The sequence below is a fragment of the Capsicum annuum genome, chromosome 10, assembly GCF_002878395.1.
Source record: "Capsicum annuum cultivar UCD-10X-F1 chromosome 10, UCD10Xv1.1, whole genome shotgun sequence".
NCBI classification, from domain to species: Eukaryota; Viridiplantae; Streptophyta; class Magnoliopsida; order Solanales; family Solanaceae; genus Capsicum; species Capsicum annuum.
Genome location: NC_061120.1, coordinates 146,102,408 through 146,113,964, shown reverse-complemented (window position 1 = coordinate 146,113,964; position 11,557 = coordinate 146,102,408). Strand labels below are relative to the sequence as shown.

At 33.7% G+C, this 11,557-nt stretch overlaps 1 long non-coding RNA gene across 1 annotated transcript; it reads right to left on the bottom strand.

Annotated features, from left to right (window-relative positions):
* Nucleotides 1–8,613: 8,613 nt before the first annotated feature.
* Nucleotides 8,614–9,364, bottom strand: LOC107845936. Its single transcript, XR_001667101.2, has 2 exons — nucleotides 9,175–9,364; nucleotides 8,614–8,936 (listed from the first exon to the last, which is right to left on the bottom strand). It is a non-coding gene; the product is annotated as an uncharacterized LOC107845936 (long non-coding RNA).
* Nucleotides 9,365–11,557: the final 2,193 nt, after the last annotated feature.

Sequence of the window (11,557 nt, the reverse complement as noted above, 5' to 3'; positions counted from 1 at the left end):
AAATTCATGCTTGATAATCTTTAAATCATGTTCTAGTATTTACAAGCCCATGTAGTTTTAAGGATAAACCCCACATACCTCAATTTAGAAATTTAATGAATGATTCTTGAAGCCTACGATTTGGGGATTCCAAATCTTCAATCAATCTTAAAAATCCATGATTAAATCTTGAGTTATTTGGGTTTTCTTGTTTGAAACCCTAGGGAGTGTTCTTTGATGGTTTTTGATGAAAATATCAATAATGAAGTCATTTGGGATTAAATCCCGTGTTTAAGCTGATAAAGGGGGGGAATACCTAATATACCCGTAGTGAGAAGAAATAAAAATATACTGGGAGCCCGATTTCATGGGACACCGTGATGTTCCACAATCGTGGTGGCTCACTAGAAATTGACGAATGAAATTCTTATGGTCACCGCCATGCGGAGCCATCGCGTTGTCCCACTGTTTGGGACTTCAGCGCGATGCACCATAATCGCGCTACGCTACTGAAATTTGAAAATTTCTAAATAGGCCCCTCCGCAATGCACCAGCACCAAACTAACGGTGTTTTACAACTAGAACTTAAATTAGCCATAACTTCTTGCCTGAGTATCGGATTTGGGCGAATCTTATATCGACGTAAAGCTCATTCAATTTCCCACATGATAAAATTTGAAATTAGGAAAATTATATATGCTTTAAACTTTACTCACTTTGGAATTCAAAAATGAGACTTAAGTTTCTTTGACATAATTCTAGTCATTTAACTCTAAGAGCATATTACCACGAGTTAACGTATGGATAATTTTGCTGGGTGTTACACTCAGTACATCCTCAAATTACTGATCCATATATTCATATGTGTGCTACATTGTCTTATAATATAGGTACAAGTTGTAGCGCATACACCACATTCAGTCAGTTCACAGCTTCCAGTCAGCAGCTGATGAGTCTTTTTGATTCAAAGGCTCGTGTCAGTTATACAGTTGAGAAGTACTGTATTTTTTTTATTCAGTCATGTTGAGTTGGGATAGTTGGGAGTCATTAATAAGCTACCCATTGTCAGTACTAGTAAAGGGTTCATAGATAGTCAGTAGTGTTGATTTAATTTATTTTGGTTTTGTTCGTAAAGGCGAAGTTGTAATCTTGTAAACTCAGATTTTGTATTAATCAAGTTTAGAGAAGTTTTATTATTTCCACTGGTTTTCTTCAGATTTATATATTTTATTTAGTTGATTGTAAGTATGCCAGTAGCAGGGTTAGCTTGGGATCACTTATGACCCTAAGCTCCGTGTGACGTCTCGGGACCCTTTTTTGGGGCGTTACATTAAAGTATATCAGAAAGTGAGGATGAGGCTTAAACCATTCTTATTTTGGTATTTCTGCTTCAGCTATCCTAATATCTACTCATGCCTTGTGTGTCAGTTCCATGATCATAGTTCATGTTTATGTACATAATAGAGGATCATGTACTCTCCTAGTTCCTAGTACGAGGAGTTCCAGTTCATTCATCAGTTGGAATCATATTTAATAAAGTTATGAACTTCAAAATTCAGGTCATTCAGCTCATGACTCATGCACTTATGCTTTATAGTATGTTCAGGTCCAAGTACTCAAGCAACACTCTTAGCGATCAGCAAAATTCATATTTATATCATGTATGTCCTCAGGTTATATCTCTCTAATGAAGATATATTGTGAACACTCTTTTCCCCAGACCTCAGTAAAGTGTCAAGTATGCTTAGTATCCCTTCATGTTTCAGGCCCTGGTATTCCAACCTTTCAGTGACCTCCCCTAGGTCAAGATAGTTTTAATGAACAGTTACGTAGATAGCAGAGAGTAAATGTATTATGTTGGGAAAGATAGTTTTATGCTAGTTTTATGTAAGTTTATAAATGAATAAATATTAAGGTGAAGCTTTTTTGTATATGACTTGGTTGGTTGAGAATTTTTCATGCATACTTTTTTAAGAATAATGCATAGAGGTTGTCAATGGTAGATGTATTAGAGAATATGAGAAATATGCTCTTATGGGTATCTGTTTAGAAGCACATATGTAGTTATAAAGATAGGCTTAAACGTCTTGTTGGTGTATAAGATTATAGGTGTGTGGTGCATTAATGAGTTTCTAGTAAAAGGCTGAATTTAGTTGTTAAAGTGATAAGAAGAATCATCCTAGAGTGAGTAGTTATGACAATGCTTGTGGCATTGAATCTGTGGTTTAGACTAGTATTATGGTGTTATGTGCAGTACCTTGTGATTCCGAGTTAGGATTGACCATGATGAGAGGATTCAGTTCAGTTTAGACTTTCATAGATGGATTATCAATGCACATATGAGAATTACAAGTTAAATCAAGTGAATATGGTATTTAAAGGGGAATAGTATAGTTGAGGAAGTACTTGAGAAGTTTTGCTAAGCTTGAAAGTAAGAATTTGCATTGTTTAAGGACTAGTAATTCTATCCTAGATTATAATTTATAGATCTATGTTCCATGCTATAGAGTGGTAGACATGTTGTGATTTCTTATTCAGATGTTTTGTTCAGATCATGCCTAAAGTTCCTTGCTCCCTAATATCATTAGAAATTTCTTAGAAGAGTATTGCAGAAATACTCCATCCGAGTATGAGCATTCAGTATGATTCAGTCTGTATAGCCAGCAATCCAGTTTAACAGTCAGACAGATAAATTTCTATAGTTTCTTTTTCATCTTTTGATTTAGTTTAGTCTTACTACCTGAAATTTCATGGGTATGGCCATTTAAAGAGGTAGTTTATTCATATCTAGATAAATTTCAAATTCAGCTCAGTATATACATCAGGAATCAGTTTCAGATTCAGATATCTAGTCAGGATTTAGTTCATAAGTATTCAATGAATGATCTTAGTTTTCCAAGCATCCCAACTCAGACAATGTAATACCTATTGTATGATCGTAGCCTCGTTGTCTCATGATTTGTGCCTACATAAATTATAACTTTACCATTCTACATGAATAATTGCATCATGAACACTTCAAGCAAATTCTAAACTCTCTGCATGATTCAGCTTCTTATAATAAGCAAAAGCAAGTCAGCTCAAAATTCAATTTCATGATAGAGGTTTCTAATGCTCCAGACGTAGTCATGTAAGTATATTTCTAGATGCAAATGTTCAATATGTAATCTCAGTTGCCTTAGTTCAGAACTCACATTCCGATCAGTCTGTTGAGGGTGCTACTTGGGAAGTAGAAGCAGAAGCAGACATGCGTACCAAGTATTCTGATCTATTCTCCACGAACTCAGATTCAGTCGAATGTAATAGTATTTCTTCATTTAGTTCTTTTCTAGTCTCAGATTTAGCCATATAGCTATTTTCACATAAGTTCATGCACTCATAGATCAGTTCAGTAGCTCACTATGTTGAGATTCAGTCATACAGTTTATTTCAGTTGTGCATAATAGCTTATAGACTTATATTCCTCAGTATTTTTAGCTTATCTAGCCATAATTGAGGACGAATGTTTTCAAGAGGGAGATATTATAATACCCTGTACTTTTCCTAGCTTAATTTTGTCCCTAGAATGTCAAAGATTAGCTTCTAAAATGAATATCTTTTTATTTTGTATGGAATTTTCCATATTTAGACCTCCCATTGTGTGGGAAATTGAATAAGCTTTCCATCGATACCAAATTCAACTAAATCCGATACTTGGTTGAGGAGTTAGACATTTTTAAGTTGACAGGGTCCCACCAAAGCAACCACCGCATCGCGGTAAAGGACAATTTCATAATTTTTAATTCCAGTGGATCTCCGCGATATTGGTACATCTTGAAGAGGTCTAAATTCCTAATTGTCAAAATCCAGTAGCCCAAGGTGATACTGGCGCGTCGCACCAGTGGCCAAAATGGTATTCCAAAGGGGCACCGCAATTGTGGCGCATTGCGGTGAAGGCCCAGTTCCCACTTATCCTTTTCTAGTGAGCCGCCGCGATAGTGGTGCGTCGCTGTGGCCTATTAAATTGGGATTTTTTCTTACTTTTCCAGTTCCATTTAGAAGTTTAATAAGGGCATTTTGGTTAATCCCCAAGGCCCCAATTCATGTAAAACACAACATTAAGCATATTCCAAAGCACTTTATGCTTATTTCATCAATTTTCTCTCAAAACAAAACCCTAGAACTCAAGAGCTTCTTCTCCAAGAAATCAAAATCCTCCATAGTTTCTCCAATAAAGCTCTAAATTGAGGATTTCCAAGATAAGATAATCAAGAACTCATCTTCAAAAACTCAAATAGGAATCAATAATTCAAGTTTCTTCATCTAATTACCAATCAAGGTATGTGGGGGTTTACAACACGGATAATCCTTTTATCCTTGTACCCTAAACTTATTTTAATTATAAATTTACTGAATTTTATGTGATTTTCTATGAAATTAAAGTTAGGGTTTACACCCAATATTGCTATTTATGAGATTATGAGATTTCAAGGGGTTTAGAAGTTGAATTGCATGTCTATGTTCCTATTTTCATGCATATTGCAAAAGTTTTCAGATTTTAAGTTGATTTATAAATGTTTACATTACCAAGCATGAATATTATGATGTTTTAACATAAGTTTAATGCATGGGTCATTAAAACCTAATTAAAGATTGTTATTTCAAGATGGATTGTGATATGAACACTTTATGACTAAACTCTTTTCAGATTATTGATAAAGATTTGACCTTTTGGTCTCAGAAATAGATATGAAATCTACTTTACAGATTCAGATTACAGATTTAGCTTTATAGATATACAGTTGATTTTCATTATAAACCATTATACTATTTTAGAAGTGGATTCCATCAGAATGAGCGTACAGATTTAATGGGAGCAGTATTTAGCACCGAGATGGGTACGTTACTATGGTTCCATACCCCAACACTATATGTTAATGTAGGATTTAGATTGTTCCCACTTCTACGTGGATGATAGATAAGTGATGACTTAGATAGGTTATACTCCCTAGTAAGAGTATGACACTACTCCCCAACGTGAGGATTCCTCCGTAGGGGGATAAGAATGTTGGACTCCATGAATGCTCACATGGTTTATGTCGGTTAGAAGAATCTCCCATGCAGAATAAGTTTTCAGATTTCTAAACCCTTTGATAAAGTGTTTTCCTTATAGCTTAATGGTAAAGATTTTTGGAATAGTTTCTCAGAAAAGAATAACAATAAAGCTTTTAGAAAACTAAGTGTAAAGGCTCATAAAGTTTACTTAGATTATTATTTACAGAAAGATATTAGCTATAGATTTTAGCTTTTAGATTTCAGAATTTAGAGTGAGTCCTTTCTACACTTAGACAGTATGATTTAAAGAGAGAATACAAGATCAGCTTTCAGAACTAAATATTATGACTCACTAGATTTATAAAGAATGTTTTTCCTCTTATTATTTAAGTATTTAAGATATTCCATCTTATGTGAGTCATTTACATTTAGCATACATTGTTTTATAAATTATGATGATGAGATGATGTTTTACATATGCATTTCACCCCCATATACTCAGTACACTCTCAAAGTACTTATCCACATATACGTCTATGTGCTACATTGTCTCATAATGTAGGCATCAGTTTAGTTGTAGTACGCATACCATATTCAAGCAGTTTGCAGCTTCCAATCAGCAGGTAATTAGTCCTCATGATTCAAGGGCTTGAGTCAGTCATATAGTCATATAGTTTGAGCAGTATTATATTTTTTTTATTCAGTCATATTGATTTAGGATAGTTGGGGTCATGTTGTGGTTACCTATATTCAATACTAGTAGAGGCTTCATAGACAGTCAGTAGAGTTAATGTATTTGATTCCAGTATTGTTTTATAAAAGCAGAATTGTAATTATTTTAATTTAGTTATATATTGATCAGATTTAGAAAAGAGTCATCTTCTGCTTATTTTGTTCAGATTTATGTATCTTATTCAGTTGCTTATGACTTATGCCAGTAGAAGGGTTAGCTTGGGATCACTTGTGGTCCTAAGCACCGTGTGATATCTCCGGACCATTTTCGGGGCGTTACATATTGTTACCCAAGAATCTAGTTGTGAACACTTTTTCTGATATGAGACCTATATCCTTGAGCAAATTTCTGAATAAAATCTTTTTCATAATTTTTCATGAAAGAATTAAGAAGGTTTTACCTTCTATTATCTCAGAGGACCAGGAAGGTTTTGTGCAGAGAAGAAGCTTTGTCGAGAACATTTTGATTATTTAGGAAATAATCACAGATATTAGAAAAAGAAGTAGGATTCCTAATATGGTAATGGAACTAGATATGATGAAAGCATATGATAGAGTTGACTGGCTTTTCCTTACTAAATTAATGAGGAAGATAGGATTTAGGGAATTTATGATTGATATAGTATTCAGAATAGTTGGAAACAACTGGCATTCTGTACTGATAAATGGATAGGCCAAGGGATTCTTCGTTTTCTCAAAAGGTTTGAAATAAGGAGATCATTTATCTCCGACACTGTTTATTCTTGCAGCAGAAGTGATATCAAGAGCTTTAGAGTCTTTGATGAATACTAAATACTTTAAAATTTTTAGAATGCCTAGAGGAAGCCTTTAAGTAAATCACTTTGCTTTTGCTAATGACTTGATAATTTTATACAAAGCTAATTTACAAATAATGCAAAAAGTGACTAATACACTTGAGAAATATGAAAAACTGTCAGGTCAGAAAGTCAATAAGGAGAAAAGCTCTTTGTATTTACATAAAGGGGTGTCACAAAGAGTGGTGGTATTGGCTGAAGTGGTTATTGGAATTATGAGAAAAGAATTCCCTTTCACTTATTTTGGCTTCCCTAATTTTCATATGAGGGAAAAAAGGATTACTATCAATTACTGATGAGCAGAACTAGTGGAAAATTTTAAGGTTAGAAAAGAAAGCTTTTATCTCATGGGGGAAGAGCTATACTGATAAAACATGTCCTTTAGAGTATACCAATTCATTGTTTATCTGTCATGAAACCTACTTTAAATGTACTCAGTACAATTCAAAGAATGTTTGCTCAATTCTTTTGGAGTACACATATAGGGGATAAGAGTAGGCACTAGGTTAAATGGAGTAAGTTGTGTCTGCCTTAGGAAGAAGGATGATTAGGATTCAGGAGCATCAAAGATATGTCAATGGCCTTATTCTGCATGTTATGGTGGAACTTTAGAACTAAGGAATCTATTTAGAGAAGATACATGCAGAATAAGTATTGTAGGAATAAACATCCAAATAAAATAGAGTGAAAAACTGGTGTTGGTTCTTAGGTATGGAAAAAGATGCTACAGGCAAGGGACTGGGTGGAGCATTAAATTTATTGGAGAATAAGGATAGGAAATTCAAATATGTGGTTTGATAATTGGACACAAGAGGGAGATTTTACACTCTATTATAGAATTCAAGGGAGTGGGATAATTAATATCAACAGTTAAAGGATTTGATTTATGATGAAAAATGGAATTCATAGCTGATTTTTCAGCTATTTGCATAAGAAATTGTAGATTATATCCTCGAATCCATCAAAATCCCAGCTGATAGAAAAGGAAAAGACAGTTCAATATGGATGTTTGAATCAAATGGTAGATTTACTGTCAAGTTAGTCTAGAATTATATCAGACAAAGGGAGGAGAAGAATGTTGTTTTTAAAAATATTTGGGGGGAAAGGTTTACCTTTTAAGATGGTATTCTTAATGTGGAGGTTTTGGAGAGGGAAAATTCTTGTTGATGATAACTTGAGGAGATGGGTAGTAGACGGACCTACTAGATGCTGGTGTTGTTCTCAGCCTGATCAAGAAACTATTTCACATGTGTTTCTGAAATCAGGCACTGCTAACAGGACATGGTCCTTTTTTTCTACTTGTTCAGGTATAAATATGCACGGAGCTAGTCTAAGAGAACTTATTCATTATTGGTGGAATGATGGGAAATAGGGTGCAACTAAGTCTTAATATCAGTCAATTTCTAGCATGATCTTATGGGATCTGTGGAGAAGAAGAAACAATGCAAAACATGAAGGGAAATCTTTCTCAACTCATAAAGTAATATACAATATCAATAGAAATATTGGTCTGTTACTTAAAGTGAGGAATCCTAGACAATTTTTCCCTTTTCAGTGGCCAGAGATTTATCAGCAATTACAGCAAAAGAGACCTATATTCAAGTTGACAAAGTTAGAATGGCAATTCCCAGATGAGGGTTGGTTGAAGTACAACACAAATGGAACTTCTAGGGGTAATCCAAGGGTTAGTTCTTATGCTTTCTGTCTAAGAGATGAAAAGGGAGATCTAAGGTATGCACAGGGAGCTTAGATTGCAGATACTACTAACATGGAGGCTGAAGCATATGCTATGCTTCAAGCAACAATCCACTGTAATCTGTCCAATCTGGAAAAGCTAATCTTTCAAATAGATTCTCTTATTATGATAAAGATTTTAACTAAAGAGTGGGAGTGTCCATGGAATATGATAGATTATGTTGAACAACTCACACAACTACTACGTGATAAGCAAGTAAAGTTTTAGCATATTTTAAGGGAGGGGAATCAGTTGGCGGATTATTTAGCAAACATAGCAATTAATAATGGTGGATTCAGTATAACAACATTTCAGCAATTGCATGTCAAAGGTAAGAAAATCCTTAACAGTGATAAATTACAATGTCCATACATATAATTGTCACTGAAAAAATGATGAAGAGACTGCAGGCTATAGTTATAGCTAACAGCGCTAAATTAGCTTACAAGTACCTATTTACAACCAATGAGGGCAATCAAAAACGTCAAGAGTTATCTAGTCTATACAGATTCATACATCAAAAGGGTACTTCATGTAATAAGGGAGGGTTGAGTGAGTTTGACCTAAGTAATACAGCGAGAAGCAGACTACATCTTCAAAATAGTGGGTCCGAGCAACCTTTATCTCCCTCTCTTCTATATCTGTCAATAAGCTTGTAATAAGGGGATTTTATAAGAAATAAAAATCAAAAGAAAGAAGGAGCAAGGATTTTCTTAGATAAGCAATCAGAATCAGGGATCTAAATCCCTCATTTCAGCATCAAAAATGAGGAACCATTCCATTTATAGGAGAATACAGCTTAGAAGGAGCATAAATATACGAAGGAAGGTTAGAGAGTTAAAGAAGAAGCTAAATAAATGGAGGCAAGTAAATCCTTACTTTAGGGAGCTATATAAAGGAGGAATCTTCCAGAGCTTAGGTAAAGAGTTAATGATTCAGAGGACCAATACCATGAATATAGGATTGAAGGTCGTCAACACCATGGTTATTCACCTAAAGGAAGCTCAAATAGTGGAGAAGACAACAAAATGCATTTTGAAAACCCTAAGGACATTTATATATGTCTGCATATTAAAGGATTGGGCCGAATTTTATTTTACTTTGATTGTATTGGGCCCAATGTATTGACTGAATTTCGGTGGGTTAGTCCATCTTGTAATGATTTGATATTATATTAATAAAATCCCTATTAATTTAAGAAAATAATATCGGATTTACCATACGAGAATTTCCGTATGATGGGATACTGTAGATTTTCTTGAGCAATCAACTATTTAACCTCTAAAGATTTCCACGTGATATTAGGCTCACCATGCAGCATGACCACTGATTTAGATGGAACTTTTAGTATCATATTTACTCGAGACTTTTGTTTAAATAAATTAGAAAATTAGTTCTGAGATTCAGTGGGAATCTGTGATAATAATAATGGTGTTTTGTCATCTGGAAGCTTTTGAGATGGTAGTGGTGGAAAAATTTTCGGTGGAAAAACCCCATCGAATGAGATTGCAGTCATCGTCATCAAAGAGGGTTTAGGGTTTTTTTTTATTTTTACAAGTAGTAAATATGCTATAATGGTAGAGACTGCACTTGCTATTAATCTCATGCATTAAATGGAACAATTCTGTAATTAGCTCTCGTTTCATAATAATGTGTTTTCATTTTAACCTGCCTCCCTGATTAGGGAAGTAGTCACTAATGTGATGATGAAAATTAGGAGATAATAAAATTGAACTACTATAACATAAAAGAACAATGTGTAAAAGTGTCCAAATTAAATACAGTGCAAGTAATATCAGATTCACGGAGGCAAAGATAGGGAAAGTGGACTAATGTCATGAAATGCACACATCACAAAAAGCTTTTTGAATAGGAAAAAGGTTAAATTTACTCCTTTACTTTTAAAAGTTTGGTAAATATATTTTTCAACATATTTTGGGATTAAATTTATCTTGTTGTCATATTTTGGGGTCAAATTTACCCCTCTAGTTTAAAAAATTGACTAAATAAGCCCTTCATCATATTTTTAGGTTAAATTTATTCTCGATGTCATACTTTGGGGTCATATTAACCCTATTGTTAAGAGACTTTTCACTTGTACCCTTTCTTTGACAAAAAAGCTCAAATAAATGTTAAATGATCATTTTCAAAAAATAAAACACACCCTACTCTAATAGTTTGATTCGTCCCATAAAATATACACCTTACTTTCAATGGACAACTCTGGTAGGTTGATTATAAATGAACAAAGATTAAAATGACTTGAGATAGTACAAAAGTATGGAATTAGAGAAAATGTCTTTTATAAACTCTGCTTTTGTTCAATTATGCTCAAAGTTTAAAATTTGATATGCAATTCTATGTTTATGTAGATGAAAATTTTATATAAAGACATAAGAATGAATAGATGTAACGATTGACACATAGGGAGACCTCTTAACTAAATCATCCAAATATATATTCAGTGAGCCTAATCTCTTGCATTGATCGATGTGTCATTTTTCATGAAATTCTACATTGATGCAGATCCATGAATTGAGGAAAAGTTATAATTGTTTGTGTTTGTACTGATTAATATACAATGGCTTAATCTCATTGAAAAAATTTAACCAACAAATATGGGGAGAGGGGTATATTTGTTTATGTCTTATTGATGGCTGGCGTCGGGTCGGACGAATTAGATTAGAGTGTGTTTAACAAATAGAATATTTAACATTGATTTAGGCTTTTCTATTAACGAAAAAGTACATGTGAAAGTATCCTTCACAACGAGGGTAAATTTGACTTCAATGTATGACAACGAGGATAAATTTGACCCCAAAATATGACGAAGGGTATATTAACCAATTTTTCATTTCACTCCAAAGCATAATAGTGAGAGTATATTAACCAATTTTTCATTTCACTCCAAAGTATAATAGTGAGAATAAATTTGACCCTAAAATACGACGAAGAGTATATTTAACTAATTTTTTAAAGTAGAGGAGTAAATTTGACCATTTTTCCTTTTGAATATTAATATATGAGAAATGTATTTGGTGTATAAAAATTAAAAGGACATGGATCGACATGGCAATCAGTGCCCTCTCCCTGAACATAATGAATGGGGCAAATAGTATCATGACAAAGATATGTAGCTCATTTGCTTTAAATTGACTCATGCACTCTTAGGAGTCATTTGGTGTAAGGTATTAAAATAACTAGTTTTGAGATAAAATAGTAGTTTCAGGATAAAAATTTTGGTGTCTTATTTGTTGTCAAA